Source organism: Gossypium hirsutum, chromosome A11, assembly GCF_007990345.1.
Source record: "Gossypium hirsutum isolate 1008001.06 chromosome A11, Gossypium_hirsutum_v2.1, whole genome shotgun sequence".
NCBI lineage: Eukaryota > Viridiplantae > Streptophyta > Magnoliopsida > Malvales > Malvaceae > Gossypium > Gossypium hirsutum.
In genome coordinates this window covers 72,985,957-73,001,134 of record NC_053434.1, presented here as the reverse complement: position 1 = coordinate 73,001,134, position 15,178 = coordinate 72,985,957, and the positions used below count along the sequence as shown (strand labels likewise).

The window sequence follows — 15,178 nt, the reverse complement described above, 5'->3', positions numbered from 1 at the left end:
TGAGGCAAACTTTTCTTATATTTCGTTCAAAGATTCGTTTGGCGTTCCTAGTGTTCTAGTTGTGTCAACCGTGTTCTTTGTCGTACCCGAACTTATCACTATTCATAGTGTGGCGTTCAACATACTGAGGTTCCTATCTTGTTAGATAGTGGGTCGAGGTTTCCTTTACCAAACCTATAACCGAACTCAAAAAGCTTAATCAACGGGTCGATACCATTTCGATATTGGTTCTTGAAAGTACCTTTAGTAGTTCAAACCCGTTCTCTTCTTTACCTAATCGAACCTAAACCGACCAATTTGTTCATACCATTTTGTTCCTACCCTTTCGTTCCTACCATTCCATTCGTACCCCTCTTTCTACTCTGACTATACCTTCAACTCAACTAATCCTAACGTAACTTCTCGTAGACGATCGGGCAATCTACATACGACTCGACTCTTCCCGAGACGGTTCGTATCATATGCTGAGTTGCCCGATCGCCTACGAGAAAGTATCGTTCAATTCACTTTTGAAATGAAGTTGATGGAAAAAATAGGACGGAAGCTATGTATAATGGTTCTATGATGGTTTATGGATAAGAATAATATGAATATTCGACTAAATTGGAAGGGAAAGTGAAAGAAGTAAATAGATGATGGATATGGAAGAAAAGGGTTCTTAAAAGCAAGCAAGAACCAATATTAGAAAATATCGAACCAAAATGCTTATAGGCTTTCAAGGTGGAGGATGAAAGTGATAAACCTCGACCCGCTACTTAGCAAAGTAGGAACCTCGGTATATGGGTGAACGCCACACTATTTGATAGTGAGAAGTTTGGGATAGTGAAGAACAGGGTTGACGCCACTAGGCTTCCTAGATAAGCCAACGAAGTCCTCAACGAAATATGAGAGAAAGAAATCTCACAAATTCCATAAAAGTTTAACAAAGTTTCATTAAGTGAAAAGTCTAACCTCTTACAAATCAAATAACATATATTTATAGCCTAAATAAAAGTAGCTGAATGGACAAGCTTAGAAGCTAAGAAATTCGGCCATAAACACCTAGATAATTCTAGAAGAAAAATCATGAATATCCATGAATGTGCAACCCTTTAATGTTCCATCATCCCCCTTGGCTGAATGAAGCTTTAATGCACCTTGAATACTTGAATGGTTAGCTTGAAAATGCATGGATCATGCCTGAAACGTCCCAATGTATGTTCCTCCATAAATTCGGTCCATGAACCTTCAAAAACATGAACATTAAATAGCCCCTACTTTCATGAACGTCTCCAATACATGTACTCCCTTAAATGCCGTCCATTGAACCTCAATTCTACATGCACCTCTTCATACATTGCACCAAGCCCTACATGAACTTGCATTAATTTCCTTCCATGCATGCATGTGTGCCGTCCAAAGGGATTGGATCTTCTAGATACATTCATGCATGAATCTTCATCATTCATGTAACCGAATGTGCATTTGAACCCAAGCATTCATGTATTTTGTGCATTCATGTATTTGGCAAATACATGAACTTGTAAACACCTTGAATCTGGTCATACATGCACCTAATTAAATGTTGTTCATTCATGCATGTGGGATGTCCAAAAGAGATGTTTCTTCAAGCATTCATTGCGCCGTCCATGAGCATTGTACCTACAAGAAATAAAACAATTCATAAGACATCATGTGAACACACATAAATTCAGCACAATGTGAACACATTTAAGTTATGTGATATCTATGACATATTAATAACAAATATTAATATAAGACAAGTTTAATGCTTAAATAAATATGTGCAAATTTTATTTAATGCATTAAAGACAAAACCGAGTTAAACTAAAATGAGCTAAGCTTTAGCTCGTGAGCTAAAGTTGAGCTGAGATTAAACTCCTAAGCTGAAGCTGAGCTAAGGTTTAGCTCGTGAGCTGAATATGAGCTAGGAGTGAGCTCGGTTTAGCTCAGGCAAGTTGGATTGAGCTCGAATAAGCTGGATTTGAGCTGGACGGAGCTCGTGGAGCTGGAAACGAGCTTGGACCAACTTGCCAACATGTCAATGCTCGGCTTGACAGGCTTGTTCGATGAAGTTCGCGGGGCGTGCTCGTATCATGGAAGGAAATTAATGCAAGTTCATGTAGGGCTTGGTGCAATGTATGAAGAGGTGCATGTAGAATTGGGGTTCATGGATGACATTTAAGGGAGTACATGTATTGGAGACGATGCAAGTAGGGGCTATTTAATGTTCATGTTTTTGAAGGTTCATGGACCGAATTTATGGAGGAACATACATTGGGACGTTTCATGCATGATCCATGCATTTTCAAGCTAACCATTCAACCATCCACTCGTTTTTTGTTCAATTCCCCGTTTGTTTAGCAATACATGTATGGGAATCCATACAAAGGATAGCGAAAACTCTATACGATTGATCTTTTGAGCCCGCTTCAAGCTAGATTGACTAATCAACCTGTCTTGGGGTAAAGACTTCTTCCGCTTACGTTTTCTTCCACTTAACTTTTGTACATAGGCTCATACAAATTAATCATATGCCAGGAACCAGATTTGAACTGGTGACACGAGGATTTTCAGTCCTCTGCTCTACCAACTGAGCTATCTCGACCATTACCGACGCATTATCCTCATAATACTAGATGACTTGGGTCTATGTCAATTAAAAATGAAAACAAAAAAAATGAAAAAGTATTAAATTAAAAGTCTCGAACAGGAATTTCTTGGATCTTCAAAAGGAAGACTTTGTAAATTTCCATATGAGTAATCATATGTATTATGAATCATTCAAATAGGTATTCCTTGCTCAAGAGATTTCTACGTATATCATATATATATCACATCACACCATATCACAAGACTTGTGATAAAAGAACAAAATTCTACTATGCTAGGATACGCTTGTAAAACGGCAAAGAATAGGATGAATGAGAAACATAAGGAAATCAAAGTAGGCGATAAAGTAGCTGGAAGGCATGGAAATAAAGGGATCATTTCAAAAATTGTACCTAGACAGGATATGCCTTATTTGCAAGACGGAAGACCTGTTGAGAAGATTATTGAATTGTCAGAACTATTTCGACATCTTTTTTTTAGGTCCTATCCACTAGATTTTTTTGAATCCGCACATACTTTGTTCTTCCCATAATTGCTGTTATATTATTATAATATACTTGAAATTAAGAAAGTTTTTTTTATTGAAAAAAAAACAATACTGATTAGTTATGTATCCAGTTTTATTTTCTTATACCATTAGAAAAAGACAAGTGAAGAAGAATCGTCCATAAATTTGCAGTCAATAGTTAATGGTTCCAATTTATTTGTCCTAAATTTTGACTTTTGTAACTGAGAATCCACATTTTCTTTTTCAATATAAAAGAAAGGGAAAGTTTTTAGATATTGTGTGTCTTGAGATACTATAACCAATTGAAGGTATGGATCAGATCTAAAAATGAAAAAGAAAAGGGAGATACTCTTCTTTTTTTGTTTGTAGCCTTTTGGCGACATGGCCGCTTGTAAGATATCTAATGAAAGATATCAAATATCTGGAGTTTCTTTTTGTATATTATATACCTAATGTCATATTTTCATATTCTCGGGAAGTGGTGACATACGAGCACTTGATTCAATTTATTTCTTTATCTCCCCGTGAATTGTATGTTTGAGTGAGTTAGTTCAGCTCCACGATTTTTTTCCTTTGAATCAAAATTCAATCAAGTAGAGTCTTAAGTGAAATTTTTTTATTTGTAGTGAAAAGGTAGTTAGTTAGTTTATCAGAATCAAAGTCAAAGCCCATTACCCTTCAACCTTTTGAGCGAAATGCGGCAAAAGGAAGGAAAATCCATGGACCAACCCCATTGTCTCAGCATATCAATATTCATGGATCATACCTTTTGTTCCACGTCCCATTCCTATTTTAATAGGAATGGGACCGAAATCCTTTTTATCCGGCATTAACTTGGAACCGCGCACATCTAAAGCGCCCTTTACTAAGATCATTAGCTCTCCCTGAAAAGGAGGTGATCCAGCCGCACCTTCCAGTACGGCTACTTTGTTACGACTTCACTCCAGTCACTAAACTCTAATTTGGATTAAATTAATAATAAGTTTTATTTTTTCTCCCACCTTCAGAAAAATAAAGCATAGGCATTTTGGGAAATAAGAAATTGAAAGATTTCGTTGAAATTGTTCATTTGGAAATTTCCTGAAAAGCTAATCATAGGTTCTTCTCAATTAGATCGACAAATGAATCAACAAAATCCTCTTATTTGAACTCTAAAATTTTCTCTTTTCCAAAAAAACCTGCTAGTGGAGGAAGACCTCCTAGAGATAAGAGACATAGAGCTAAAGAGAGAGATGATCAGCCACTGATCATCGCCTTGGTAAGCTATTGCCTTACCAACTAGCTAATCAGACACGAGCCCCTCAGCCTACGGGGTATTAGCAGCCGTTTCCAGCTGTTGTTCCCCTCCCCAAGTGATGTGATCCGGCTTGGTTGATTGAGTCGATTCACTTGATTGCCCGATCGTCGACGAGAAGTTTGTTCGATTTTGTAGATAGATGGAGTTAGATGATTTTTTATAGCGGAAGTTGAGAAAATGAGTTCAAAAAATGGTTTGGATAGATGTTTGATAGGCTCGGTGAAATAAAGAAATATTGTTTATAATTTAATAGTTAAAATGGAATGGAAAAAGAGAACTCAAGTGAAGAACGATTCAAGACTATATGAAGTATTGCCCCGGGACTTATATTGCTCAAGGTGGATTAAATGGATTGTCAAAGATGGACCTTGACCCGTTACCTATAGAGAGGTAGGAACCAAAGGTATATAAAAGGTGGATGAACGCCACACCAGGATGGTGATAAGTTCAAGAAGTCGGGTTGACGCCACTAGCAAGCTAGATAAGTCAGAACGAGACTCGTACGAAATAGGATAGGAGGAAACCTCACAATCAAGTTTTCAATAATCAAATTCTGTAACCTTTTACAATAAACAAGTAAGCTATTTATAAGCCTAAAATGCCTATTGATATTCGGCATCTATGTTGTTCACACTAACTTAAATTCTGTTCACACAGGTATTTAACATGTTCACACAAATAGCATTAAAATCCAGTTCATGCTTGAAGATGGTACATGAATTGGCCGAACCATCATGATGCTTCACTTGATGCATTCATGCATCCTTAGCCTTGAAGAATCTCCATAATTCCATGAATGTGCAGCTCTTTAATGATCCTACATCTCCCTTGGCTGAATGAGGCATTAATGTGCCTAAAATACTTGAATGGTCATCTTGAAAATGCATGAATCATGCATGAAACGTCCCATGTATTTTCCCCCATAAATATGATCCATGAATCTTCAAATACATGAACTTTCAGCAACTCCCTCTTGCATGAACGTCCCAAATGCATGTGCTCCTTTAAATGCCATCCATTGAACCTCAATTGTGCATGCACACTCCCATACATTGCACCAATCCGGTCATGAACCTGCAGCAAATTAAATCAGCAAGTTAAATGCATTTCAAACACATTAAATTAGCAGCATATGAACTCAATAATTTGCACATTAAATTTGGCCATACATATTAACAATTTTAGACATATTTAAAACATAAGTATTTAATTTAGATATAATTAAAACACTTAATTAATTATTTGTCCAGATTTTAACAAATTAACTAACTTAAGATAAACAACTAATTTAACTAATGACAAATTAAATGGTTTATTTCAGCAAAATAAATGCAAGCTAAAGAAAGCTAAAAATAAGCTCATTGGGTTAAGATTGAGCTGAATTGAGCTTGAGTGAGTTGACTTGAGCTCGAGTGAGCTGGAAACGAGCTAAACGGAGCTTAACGAAATGAAATTGAACTAATTCAGCTCGCATGGATTTGCAAACAATGCTTAGGGAGCTGATCCAAAAGTGTGCTCGGGGCATGGTCGTATCATCCCCTCCCTCTTTAAAGCGATTTGTCCCCAAATCGGGCCATTTACTCGCGAAAAATCGTTGAAGATTCTGAAAGCCACAATTAACTCGGATCAAAAGAAGCTCATTCGCATGCCCTCCCTCTTTAGGAGGGTACCACTTCACATTGTCACCTTTAAAAGAATAAAACGAATTAGTGACACGATGAAGATTAAACACAAAGGAACTTTTTGAGATTTGATTCACAGTTTGAACAAATAATCCAATACCGGGGTCGAAAATAGAAATCGTTCTTACCTTTTTCTTTGATGGAAACAAACATAAATCACAAGGCATTTGATAGCTATGGTTTTAGAAGTCAACTTTCCATGGTTCGATTACCTTAGGCAATGATATAAAATGGTGTTCACCGGGGTCAAAGACAAAATTTTCTCTTGCCATTTCAATTTGATTTGGCAATTTCATGACCGACTTCATAGAAAGAGCACTAAGCAACTCAAAATCATTATCATTCAAAACATGTTCGGATCTTTTAGTTCACAGTTGAGAACATCCTCCGAAAACAAAATTTTGATTTTGACTTAACAAACCAACAAGATTCACATGGCTCATTTTCAAACTTAAAGACAAAGTATCATACAAACAAAGATTGTTTACACATTCATTCAAACAAATTTTACGATGCTTGCTTTCTTTCATGGATGATTCATAATAGCAAACTCCAGGATTAAAGACATGATTTTGACTACTCGATCCAAATGGCAAAAAGAGTCCTTTTATCTCCAACAATTTACACAAATTAAATGAGGGTGTTAACATACTCAAATTCAAACAAGCAAACCCTTTAAATTTCATTCGAAAAGATTTACAAAAACATGGAAATTTCACACCAAAAATTAGATAATCCACATGATCAACACAACCAAGCAGATGATATGTCAACTTTTGATCACACAATTCCAGATTTTGTTGGTGCTGATTTATTCGCTCTTCATCAAAAATCTTGCCAATGGCGTATTCATCAATACATTTCCATTCCTTTTCAACATGATCAGTGAGAATGAACATTTTATATGGACTTTCATCTTTGAATGAGCTCACTCCTAGCTCATATTTAGCTCACGAGCTAAACCTTAGCTCAACTTCAGCTTAGGAGTTTAGCCTCAGCTCAACTTTAGCTCACGAGCTAAAACTTAGCTCATTTTAGTTTAAACTCGGTTTTGTCTTTAATACATTAAATAAAATTTGCACATATTCATTTAAGCATTAAACTTGTCTTATATTAATATTTGTTATTAATATATCATTGTCATTATATAAATTGATTATGTTCACATAGCCGAATTAATGCATGACATTAATGTGTTCACATCATGCCGAATTTATGAGTGTTCATGAGATGTCTTAATGACTTGTTTATTTCATGTAGGTACATTCCTTTGGACGGTACAATGTATGAATGAAGAAACATCTCTTTTGGGCATTCCACACTCATGAATGAAGAAGTATTAAATGCTGGTGCATGTACGGCTAGATGCAATGTTTCTACAAATTCATGCATGTGTCGAATGCATGTATGGACATTAAAGGCTAGTCCATGAATGGATCAAATGCATGGGATGATAGAATGCATGAATGGCTTAAGTGCATGTATGGTGGCTATCTCTTAACTTTCCAAGGCACTTATTCGGCCAAGAAGTAGCTGCTAACTAATTCTATGTTGACCATAGAGCTCCTTGAGCATGTTCACACTTTGAATTGACCTATAGGCTACTACACATGCATGGATGGGTTCAAGGACGTCCAAGGGAAGGAATTAACTCAATAATTCAACACATTGATTGAATTAAGTGCATGCACAAAGGGGAGAACGAATTTACTAGGTTCATGCTACCATTTATGAACTTACATGCCATTAAAGTGTTTAATTATGAAGATACATGGTCCATACAAGTGCATGAACGTCCCAAGGAGATGAATGCAACCTTTTGGTGCACATACAAGTCACTTGAAGCCTTTCTTTATGACTAAGCATTCATGCACAAACTAAGGGGGAAGAAAGTGTCCATTCAGCTAGTGCATGAATCTGCCGAATTTATGAACTATTTTAATACATTAGTGTGAACGTTTTTATTATTGTGTGAACACCTAGATGCCGAATTTGAATGGTCATCTATGTGCCTATAAATATTTGTTTTCTTTCATTTGTAAAGGACTTTTGACTTTTGATCATTTGAATGAACTTTGTTCAAAGAGTGAGTTTTCTCCTCTCTAAATTCGTACGAGTTTTGATCTGACTTATCTAGCGTGCTAGTGGCGTCTATCGTTCTCTTTTGAACTTATCACCTTGATTTGGTGTGGCGTTCAACCCTTCTACAATTCCGTAATCCCACCTTGAACTGAATAGAAATCGGGGTGACACTTTTTAGTGTTGAATCGTTTCTGGTGTTTAAGCTCATTTATCCATTCCACCGTCTATCCTAGATTTTACCCAACTATAATATCTTTTTACAAAACCGAGCCTTCATTTACCAACTTCCATTTTTTTCTTATTTTTATCCTTAAATCGAGCCTACTACCCTTATAAATTTACCATCACCTTAGCCAACCTTTAAAACCATTTGAAAAGCTTCCGCATCTTTAGCCTTATCTCATCCTATTTCCGATAACTCAACTATTCCTCGTCGACGATCGGGCAATCAAGTGAATCGACTCAATCAACCGAGCCGGATCACATCAATGAATGCCACACCAGGATGGTGATAAATTCAAGAAGTCGGGTTGACGCCACTAGCGAGCTAGATAAGTCAGAACGAGACTCGTACGAAATAGGATAGGAGAAAACCTGATACGAGTCACAAAAGCCCAAATTCTTGAAGGCGAGGCCCAATAAGCAAATTCCCAGCCCAATCAAGAAATCCATCCATACTTAGTTGAAAATCGGGCCAAATTGTCAAAGTGGTCCAAGTTGTAAAGTTTTATTTTTATTTTTATTTATTTATTTATTTATTTACTTAGTTTAAATTTTTATGTCAATATTCAGTCCAAGAGTCCTAGATAAAATGACCTTTGACCGAATTTCCATATTAAAATAATTAGGAGTTTTTTTTATTTTAGTTTTCTAATTAGATTAGGACTAGTTATAAGGCCTATTTAAAGGCATGGCTGTCCACCTTGTTAAACACTTATCATTATTATTAAAATTTCAGATTTGTTGAGAGCAGAATTTTCTTTGAGTTTTCTCCAAGATTTTTCTCTTGAGTTTTCTTTAGAAGTTGTTTTAACAATCTTGTGATTGTGGGAGCCATCTTCAACCTTCTTCTTGCCATTGATATTCTTTGGAGGGGAGATTAGAGCCATTTGAAGGGAGTTGTGAGATCTTTCGAGATTTCAAGGCTTCTTAGGACTTATCTTTTAATTTCTTACTGTCAATTCTTTCTTTATTTCTACTTGTGCTGAATCATTATCTAATCTATTTTCTGTTCTTATTGTGTTTTCAGCCTTTTTCTATCTTAAGGAATCAGCCCAAAAATCCCCAATTTCTAGGGTTTTTCCATACTCTTTTTGGGTGAAATTAGATTGTCGAAATTTGGGGAAAACTATCTTGGTGTTCAATTGGGCAGAATCACAATCTCCTTGAGGGTTTCAAGAACCCTAACACTTATTTCTATTCTCAATTTGATTCTTTGCTGATTTGGGGATTTTATTTCAGATCTGGAAATTCAAAGTTCTAATCTTTTAATTTTTCTGTTTCGTTTCGGATCTGATTGTTTAGGGTTTTCGTAGGAGTTTCTCGTGACTTGGCAACTCGATCTTGGTCCGCGCGCAACCCCGTATCAAAACCTCACAATCAAGTTTTCAATAATCAAATTCTGTAACCTTTTACAATAAACAAGTAAGCTATTTATAAGCCTAAAATGCCTATTGATATTCGGCATCTATGTTGTTCACACTAACTTAAATTCTGTTCACACAGGTATTTAACATGTTCACACAAATAGCATTAAAATCCAGTTCATGCTTGAAGATGGTACATGAATTGGCCGAACCATCATGATGCTTCACTTGATGCATTCATGCATCCTTAGCCTTGAAGAATCTCCATAATTCCATGAATGTGCAGCTCTTTAATGATCCTACATCTCCCTTGGCTGAATGAGGCATTAATGTGCCTAAAATACTTGAATGGTCATCTTGAAAATGCATGAATCATGCATGAAACGTCCCATGTTGATATGAGCTCGCCCATGAAGATAGGTGCCGAATCCATGGAGTTGCCTTTGGGGCCAATTACTCGAGCACGTGCCAAGAAGTTCCAAGATGCTGTAGCAAGCTATATTGCTCGATTGTGGAGTGATGGATTGATTGCCCATAAAACGCCCAGCTCAACTAGCTTGATTCGCAATTTCCTACAAGCTGATTTTAGCTTGTGTCAGCTCAATTTAGCTCAATTCGGCACTTAGTTAGTTCAAGGAGCTGATTAAATTTATTTTTAATAAATTTAATTAGTTGTGTTAGTTTAGAATCAGCTCAAATCATTTAATTAAATAAATGTGTCTTAATCTGGACATTTTTAATTCAGCTTATTAAATATGTTTTATATTAGTACATGCCTTTAATATGTCCGTATTAAGTCATAAATTAAATGTGTTTAATTTAATTACAAAGTTTTAATGTGTCTTGACTAAGACAAATTTATTAGTGGCTGCTAATTAATTTGTCTTAGCCGAATTAATGTGCAGAATTTTAATATGTCCAGCTGCTGATTTCATGAGTATTAAACTTGTCCTAATCACATTTATTTGATGTTTTTCAGCTAGCTTAATGGCAAAGAAAGCTCATAAAGAAGGAGCATGTATTTGGGCACATGCATGGACGGCATTTAAAGTGCAGCTGCCTTGTGTTTCCAGCTGACTTTTCGTGCAGCTCAATGGACTTCTAGCTGCTGTTTTTTGAGCTTCTCCAAGGGCCAATTTCGTGGAGAGCAATGGCCAAAGAGTGTATCATAAATTCCAGCAGCCAATTCACTTGGTGGCTACTCATATTCGGCCAAAGAAGCATAATTTTTGAAGCTGTCCATTTCTCTTCTCCATAGCAGCAATTAAGCTATTTTAAAACATTAGTTGAATGTGAATTATCATCATTAAAAGGGCCAGCCGAATCATCTCTTCTAGAAGGATAAGATTCAGATTTTTGTTCATCAATGTATTTGGGAAATTTCTAGGAAGTTTCCTATAGAAACTTAAGGCATAAGAATCTGATTAATAGGCTATTCGGCTGCCTTAGTCCAGCCTATAAATAGACCATGTAATTCACATTTTGGAGGTTAATGAACAATTTGATAGCTTTGCTAAATTGTGAGGTTGTTTTCAACTCTCGTTATTCTCCAAAAACTTGTGAGACTTATCAAACATCTTTGTGGCGTCAAACTTGTTTTTGTTTCTTGCCGAACTTATCACTTTAATCCCAAAAGTGTGGCGTTCGATTCATACTAAGGTTCCTATCACCATTGATAGTGGGTCGAAGTTTCTTTCCATTTGACAAACCTTCCACCCATCCTTACCAACCTAAGCATTCTTCTAAGTTACGGGTTAACACATTCCTATTGTGTTAGTTCGGCTTTCGAATCCTTAGCCAAATTGCTTCCATTGTTTTCTAACTCATTTCCTAAACCAACAAAACCTTTTTGAGCCTAAATAGACCTCTTTCTTCTAGCCTATTTTGTAAAGCCTCAATTTACTCCTAATTCACGATCGGGCGATCTTTACGACTCAATTCGATCTCGAGGTGAGGGCGTATCAAGTTGGTATCAGAGCTACCTGAATTGGAGTAAGAATCGTCGTCTTCGGTATTACGAGATTGTAAAAAAAAATTCGAAAAAAAAAAGTTTGTATTCAATTTATTTATTGTTTTTTCTTCTTTTTCTTTGTGTATTCAGTATTAAAAAAAAATTCGGAATTAAAAAAAAAGAAAAAAAAAGAAAAAAAAGAGAAGTGATTAAAATTCATTTTGAGCTTGTAAAAGCATTGTTTGCTGCCCGAAGGACCACATCTATACAGCCACACTAATTTCCTTCTATTTTCTTTGATTGTTAGCCTACCCGATCCTAAAATATTACCCTACCAAGCCACATCTATTTTGTAAGCCGACCCCAAACGATTTTGATTTGTCAAACTTAGTTTGCGGAGAATTTTGGGAAGTGAAAATTGAGTGGTAAAAGGCAAGAGAGATTAGTGAGACTATTAAAGAGTAGAAAAGCCAAAGTGAGTGTTTATTCTTGTGAGTGATTGGTGAGTTCTTGTTGTGATTCTTTAAAGAACTTTGTTTTTAAAAAAAAAATGTCACGGAGCCCGGAAAGGAATCCAAATAAGGGAGGTGGATTTCGTCCAATAAGAAACGTTGGAAGGGGAGTGCCGGATCTCACTTTGCAAGCCATTATGCAAGAAATGGAGTGAATGTTTGATCGCAAGCTTGAACCAATCGAAGACCGCCTATATCGAGTCGAAACCCGAAGGCAACGCGAAGTGACTCCGGAAGATGCAAGGCGAGACAAGAGCAACCAATTGAAAACCATGATGAAGAAGAATCTGAAGGTGATCACTTATCTGAACAAGGAAACCCTCAACGGTTCCAACGAAATCGAGTCCCAAGAAATCAAGACCGTTCGGATGACAACCTCAAAAATATTAAGATGTCTATTCCGCCGTTTCAAGGGAAGAATGATCCCGAATCTTACTTGGAGTGGGAAAAGAAAATGGAACTCGTCTTTGAGTGCCATAACTATTCGGAAAATAAAAAGGTAAAGCTCGCTGCCATTGAATTCTCGGATTATGCGATCGTGTGGTGGGATCAATTGGTGACTAGCCGAAGGAGGAATGGGGAGAGGCCTATCTCTACGTGGGCCGAAATGAAGGCCGTTATGCGCAAGCTTTTTGTTCCCTCCTATTACCATCGGGAGTTGTACCAACGATTGCAAAATCTCACACAAGGCAACCGAACTGTCGAGGACTACTATAAAGACATGGAAATCGCTATGATAAGAGCCGACGTGGAGGAGGATCGTGAAGCAACAATGGCGAGATTTTTAGCCGGCCTAAATCGGGATATTGCCAATATCGTCGAGCTTCAACACTATGTAGAAGTTATGGACATGGTGCATATGGCAATAAAAGTTGAAAAACAATTGAAACGGAAAGGACCCATGCGGACATATCCAACGGCTTCTACCAACAAGTGGACTCAAGGGACTAGCAAAGCTCCCAATCGGCCTAAGGAGCCTTTCGTTGCTGCCAAACCCAATCAAGTAAGTGCCGATGCTAGCAAAAATAAAAACGAGGCTGTCTCGAATCGTTCTCGCGATATCAAGTGTTTCAAGTGTCAAGGAAGAGGCCACATTGCGAGTCAATGTCCTAATCGACGAGTGATGGTGGTTCGTTCAAATGGCGAGATTGAGTCCGAAGATGAACAAGAGGAGGAGCCTGAAATTCCCATGGAGGAAGGTGAAGAGCTCGAGCTGCCCGTTGAAGGAGAATTACTTGTTGTCAAAAGGAGCTTGAATATCCAAGTAGCCGAGGAAGAACAACAACGAGACAACATCTTTCACACTCGTTGCCATGTTCAAGGTAAGGTCTGTAGTTTAATTATTGACGGAGGTAGTTGCACCAATGTCGCAAGTTCTTTGCTGGTTGAAAAACTTGGTTTAGCCACCACAAAGCATCCAACTCCTTACAAGTTACAATGGCTAAATGACGGAGATGAACTCAAGGTGACGAAGCAAGCAAGGGTGGCGTTTTCCATAGGCAAGTACCAAGATGAGGTGGTTTGTGATGTTGTACCAATGCACGCGGGACATTTGCTATTGGGGCGTCCTTGGCAATTTGACCGGCGAGTAGTCCACGACGGCTATACAAACTGATATTCATTTAAGCACCTTGGAAGGAATGTTACATTAGCTCCTCTCACACCGAAACAAGTGCATGAAGACCAACTCAAGATGAAGCAATCTATTGATCGAGAAAAAGAAAAAGAGAAAAACAAAAAGAGTGAAAAGAAAAAGAAAGAAAAGAATGAGGAGAGTGAGATAAAAACAAGAGTGACAAAAGAAAAAGAGCAAGAGTGTGAAAATAAAAAAATAAGTGTTTTTGCTAAAAAAGAGAGATTCGAAAATTGATGTTGGCAAGGCAACCTATCTTTGTACTTATGTATAAAGAGTGTTTATTGGAAACTAAAGAACTTGACAATACTTTGCCTACTCCTATCGTTTCTTTGTTGCAGGAATTCGGAGATGTTTTTCCTGAAGAAGTGCCAAATGGCCTACCTCCCATTCGAGGAATCGAGCACCAAATCGATTTTGTGCCCGGTGCTGCAATTCCAAATAGGCCAGCATATAGAAGTAATCCTGAGGAAACGAAGGAATTAGAAAAGCAAGTAGCTGAATTAATGGAGAAGGGCTACATCCGTGAAAGCTTAAGTCCGTGCGCGGTTCCGGTATTGTTGGTTCCTAAAAAGGATGGATCCTGGCGAATGTGCGTTGACTGCCGCGCTATCAACAAAATCACAATAAAATATCGCCATCCCATTCCCCGCCTCGACGACATGCTTGATGAACTTAGTGGAGCCCAATTGTTTTCGAAGATCGATTTAAAAAGTGGGTATCATCAAATTAGAATGCGGGAGGGAGACGAATGGAAAACTGCGTTCAAAACTAAATATGGTTTGTATGAATGGTTGGTAATGCCATTCGGACTTACCAACGCTCCGAGTACTTTCATGCGTCTCATGAATTATGTTTTACGTTCGTTCATTGGAAAATTCTGTGTTGTGTATTTTGATGATATTTTAGTCTATAGCAAGAGCTTGGAAGATCATATTCAACATCTACGTGCCGTGCTTGAAGTGTTACGAAAAGAGGTACTTTATGCCAATTTAAAGAAATGTTCTTTTTGCACTAATGAAGTTGTTTTTCTAGGCTTTGTGGTAAGTGCTCGTGGATTAGAAGTTGGCCAAGAAAAGGTCAAGGCGATCAACGAATGGCCGCGTCCAACGAACATCAGCCAAGTGAGGAGTTTTCACGGGTTGGCAAGCTTCTATCAAAGGTTTGTGCCTAATTTTAGTTCTGTAGCTGCCCCCTTGACAGGTATAATTAAGAAAAATTCTCCTTTTGTGTGGACTGATGAACAAGAAAATTCTTTTAATAAGCTTAAGGAATGTCTAACTAATGCACCATTGTTGTCTTTACCTGATTTTA

At 37.3% G+C, this 15,178-nt stretch overlaps 1 non-coding gene across 1 annotated transcript; it reads right to left on the bottom strand.

Annotated features, from left to right (window-relative positions):
* Window positions 1-2,535: 2,535 nt before the first annotated feature.
* On the bottom strand, window positions 2,536-2,608 carry TRNAF-GAA (transfer RNA phenylalanine (anticodon GAA)). Its single transcript has one exon. It is a non-coding gene; the product is annotated as a tRNA-Phe (tRNA).
* Window positions 2,609-15,178: the final 12,570 nt, after the last annotated feature.